Here is a 5284-nt window from a genome sequence, read left to right on the forward strand (position 1 = left end):
AAGTTATATGCTGTGAGCCACCTTGTGGGTGCAGGGAATCCAATCTCAGATCTCTGGAAGGGATCCAGTGTTCTTAACTACTGAATTATCTTTCCAATACTCTCATTGGTTTTTATGGTGCATGCAGAATTTAGAACAGGGCATCACATCCTCTGGAACTGGAGTTGGAGATATTTGTGCACATCATGTAGGTGCTAGGATTCAAACTCAGGTTTGATTGTGACAGGGTCTCATTTTGTAGCTCAGGCTGTCCTGGAACTCACTATGTCGACCAGGTTAACCTGGAACTCACAAAGATCTGCCTGTTTTTGCCTCCAGAGTACTAGGATTAAAATGGAACCAATATGCCTGGCTGCCATCTTATTTGAAATTGAATATTTTAAATAATGTGTCTAACAATTCCACAGTCAAGTTTGTTCTTTCAGTTGCATTATCTTTTGTAGATTTAGAAAAGAATTAGCCTGTATTAAAAGTGTTTCCCTATGAAGAATTAAAGCCCACCTTTGATCCTTTGTTTCGTGCATTTGTTCTTTGGAAACTGTTCTTGAAGCTTAAAATTATTTTACTTACAGAAATTAAAATTCAGATAAGATTAGATATTTCTTGTCTAAAATACATGGAGTGTTTTTTTTTTTTTTTTTCCTGTGTTGTGGAATATTTCTGTAGACTTTACTGGTTGAACATCCTTCATCTGAACATACAAAACCCTAAAGTATTCTAAAGTATGAATCATGTTGGTGATATCTTTCATTTAATTTTAAGTTTTCTTGGCATTATTGAATGGATTTTATCTATTATCTATATCTATTTTTATGAATACATGGAATCACTAAAGTTTCTTCAAAATGACCCTTAATTTTTAATATAGGTGACATTTATAAGAAGCTTCACATAAAGAAAAAATGGATGGAAATGTATATGAAAGATTCTTTCAATGGCAGCAACCAGAAATTAGAAAAGCTTTGCAAAAAGAAAAATCGAAAGAGGTAGAGTTGTTAGATTTGTAGGACCACATGTGTATCATTTTAAAAATTATATATGGCTGAAGTTTAAAAAAATATATCACGTCTGATCCTTTAGTAAAAATATGTGGCTTTGATTTTGTCTAAACAGTTAACCCTATAACTTATTGCCTTCAAGGAAACTAAATCAAATTCTTAGAAATCTGTGAAAATTTTATTTTCTTCTTTAAGTAACTGTTAATAAGATTTTAAATTTAATTTACATTCATTGTGGAAATACAGAAGTCCTGCACATAGTCTTAGAAATGTAATTTATGGATTATTATGCTTAACAATATGGAAAAACAACAACTACAGTTACATATGTGGGCATTATCTATATTTTAATTGACTTATGTTTTACACTATGTCTTAACTGAGGCAATATATGAAAAATAAATTAGACCTTATATTTGGTAGGAAATAATGAAAAAACACTGTGAAATATAATTATTTCTCATATATATATAGGATTTATATTTATATTCATTTTTATTTATCATTATATTCATAGTTATATTTATAGTTATATTCATATTCACATTCATATTTTTACATTTATATTTATTTTTATTTATATATATTTATATTTATATATACACACACAAACTAATTTAATTTTGAAAAGGTAAAATATAAAAGAATACTTCTCTCATAATATGTTATGGGAAAAAATCTATAATGATTTCCCATTAGATAATTTTATACTGCTATTTTTCTCTTTATAATATGAAATGATCAATTTAATTTGTTTTGAGTGTTCTTTTTCATATTGGTATGAAATATGACTGCTTTCATTACTGTGCTTTACAGGAAGAACATCAATAAAAAAATATGTGATCAGTATATAACTACATTTCAGAAGTCTGATATGGATGTATAGAAATTCAATGAAGAAAAAGAAAATCAGCGGTTGGTACCATAACTAACTTTATATTTAACCTAGTATAACTAAGTATCAAGTAGGAATGGAGAAACAAGCCTTGATTTGGGCACATGAAACTAAATTAAGTTTCACTATCTATCTATACTTGGCTCTGTTGTAGTCCTACTGAGATGTAAACCACTGATCACATACTATATCAATGAAAAACACTAGGCGTTTTATGGTAGACCAGATCATAAATTTTCAAGAGACAGACATTTGCAGAAAGATGAAGAGAGGATTACCAGTGTCTACAAAATGAAGCACAATACACCAGAGCTGAAAGGAGAGAGAAAGCTTATTTACTGATGTCATCTGGACTCTTTTGTTAATATTAGAAAACCAACTCAAATTGGCAAATACATTCTTACAATCTTAAACTTAGTACAAATTTAGTAACAACAGTGGATGGAAACAACCTTTCTCAACAGTCCTGGCAGAATATTCCTTTGGAAGAATATCACCAAAACATTTTATATCATCTCTCCTTTACTGTACCAATAACTGCAGTCATCACATGGTTTCCAAGTAAGATCTGAGACAACGATGATCTTATTAACTAATTTTATTTTTTACTTGATTGGTTAATAGTTTGGAAAGTATTCAATTGGAAATGAACAGTAAAACAATTCTTGCCTCCGAAGGCATTGATGAAGGTACCATTATGAGTCAGTTCAGGAAAGAGATGGGAACTAAAGACTAAATAAATAAATAAATAAATAAATAAATAAATAAATAAACAAACAAACAAACAAACAAACAAACAAATAAATACTCCAATTGAAGGCAATTTTTAAACATTGACCTCGGGATGAAATTTCAAGGATGAGTGATCATCCATGTAAATGAGGAGTCTAAAGACAGCCCCTCAGAGTACTTCAATATTTGTAAATCTGCATGAGGCAGCTGGTGAGTGGGAGCCATTAATGGAAGAGAACAATTGGTAGAAAGAAAACTACCATGAGTGAAGGAAAATTTTGAAGAAGAAAAGATCACTAACTGTGTCATATTCTGCAAATGGGCAAAATAAGATTGATTTTCAGGGCTGGAAGATGGTTTAGTTGGTAATTTTTCTCCTGTGTAGGCATGGAGACCCAAGCTTATATTCGCTGATCAGCATGCATGCACACACCACCACCACCACCACCACCACCACCACCACCACCACCACCACCACCACCATCACCAAAAACAACAAACTAGCAAAACTAAGAAAAGCCACCACCAACACAACAACAACAACAAAAAAAAGTTGGTGTATTGGTGAGCATTTTACAAAGACCAAACTCAGATTTAATTCAGAGATAAGAAGATTCCCAGATCTTCGTAGAAACCAGGTTTAGCATAATGGATGAATTCTAGGTTCAGTGAGATTCTGTCTCCGAAAGAGTAGCGTGCAACCGAAGAAGACACCCAATATTAACCCTTTGTCTCCATATGTATGCAGGTGTATTTTTTTTTAAAGGTAAACTTAACAAATTGGAGGTCAATTTACTTAATAAAGATGATTTGAGTGGAAATGTGAGGTACAAAACTGATCACAGTGAATAAAGGACAAAATAGGTATGTAGTAGCCCAAGGAGAAAAGGTGTAAAAGATTGTCTTAATATTTTTTTTTAAAATGAAAATTACCATGGTTGTGTGCCAACATAAAGAATACAAAGAGAACTTTATGTTACTACTTCCCTGTGTTACTTGAGATTGGAACCTAGAGAAAAACAATCAGCAACTAAAATTTGTCCTCAGACATATTTTTATACTTTATTTTGAGGCAGTGTATCTTTATTGATCATGAGTATTCATGACCTTGTGATCATTCTAAATCAAACTTTATAAAACTTAGTTCTATAGGCATTACATTGACGGCCAGCTAGAGTCATAAATGTAAAATCAAAATTACAATTGCTGTAACTTTTGACAATAGTTGAGACAAAGGAAAACCTTGGAGTTAGTAAAAAACAAGTATATGTCATCCTTAAGAATGGAAGAGAAGGTAGAAGACATGGCACATACACATGTGTGTGTGGGGGGGGGGAGGTAGATACGGAGATGATGTAGTGAACTACCTCCTTGGATTGCTTATGCTATTTAGCAAAATGATGACATTATATGGTAAAAGCATTAACGCTAGCTAGAGTTAAGCTTCCCAGACTAGGATATTTCCAAGTTCATGTTTGCATGGTGCATGCCTATAAATATAAGTATTTGGGAGGCTAAGGTCATTCTGTGCATTATGGAAAATTCTTTTTCATTAAAAAAAAAGTTTTCTTACCCCACAATTGGTAGCATAATTTTATTTCATGTTATTTTAAAAATATAAGTATATTTAGACATAATCGTTGTCAAAAATTTAAGTCAGTTGGAAGATTATTCCTTTTATGTTTCATATGGAATTATTTTTGCTCATGTATATATTTTATTATTGGAGATACATAACTGCTTGATTGTTAGCTTAGCATTCATGCTGCATGGCAGTAACACCAAAAATAAACAGAATTGTTATAGTAATGTTTTCCTTTTACCTTTGTAGAACAATTATCAAAAAGAAAAACAAGCATTGAAAGTAACCCTAATCCTAATCCTAACCCTAACACTAACCCTAATCCCAACCCTACCTAACCCTTACCCTATAAATCATTTTCACAGAATCTTTCATATTTGTATTCTTGGGAGTTTATTTAATGAAGTTCTTTTCTGTTTTAGGGTTTGATGAACTTGGGGACCAACAACTAAGATATGCTTTTTGATACAGATGGTGAATGGAGAAAAAATGTCTGTGTTTAAAAGAGACATCATGTAGAATACTCTGAAGTACTTTTCTAATTTCCAATCTTCAAACTAATGAAGCATGCACATTTTTCACTTGCTTGTACATTTGTAACCAAATTAAAAAAAAATTGCTAACTTTTTTGTCTCCTATAAAACAGAGTTTGAAAGGTTCTTTCATCCTTGTTATTCTGGTGCTTCTCTGAAGGAAGTTAAATCTCAATGATGTGATTACAAAGTTAACTAGGAGGTATACCTTTAGAGTCAAAATACAACTCCTTTATTTTTTAACATCTCTAATCATTTTCTTGTTTAATTATAAGAGCATATTTATATTAACTTCCAAATAAAATCTAAAAGAATATGTGAATTGAAAATAGCCCGTTGGACCAAACTTCCCCACACTATTGTAGTGAGTTATTTATAATTTATTCTTTAATCTTTCTTCTAAGTCCAGACTTTATCGCCCCCCTAGTCCACCCTCTGACTGTTACAAATCCCATACCCCCTTCCCATATGCCCCCATACCCCCATGCCCCCAAGCCCCCACACCCCATCTCCAAGAGTATGTCCCCACCATCCAGCCTCTACC

The 5284-nt window shown here is 32.2% G+C and overlaps 1 long non-coding RNA gene across 1 annotated transcript; it reads left to right on the top strand.

Moving 5' to 3' along the window:
- The first annotated feature begins 872 nt into the window (after window positions 1–872).
- LOC147000079 (uncharacterized) lies at window positions 873–4807 on the top strand. The gene is made up of 3 exons (XR_015046261.1): window positions 873–986; window positions 1815–1913; window positions 4630–4807. It is a non-coding gene; the product is annotated as an uncharacterized LOC147000079 (long non-coding RNA).
- Window positions 4808–5284: the final 477 nt, after the last annotated feature.

The sequence above is a fragment of the Mus caroli genome, unplaced genomic scaffold (assembly GCF_978045245.1).
Source record: "Mus caroli unplaced genomic scaffold, Mus_caroli_1 scaffold_22, whole genome shotgun sequence".
Taxonomy (NCBI): domain Eukaryota; kingdom Metazoa; phylum Chordata; class Mammalia; order Rodentia; family Muridae; genus Mus; species Mus caroli.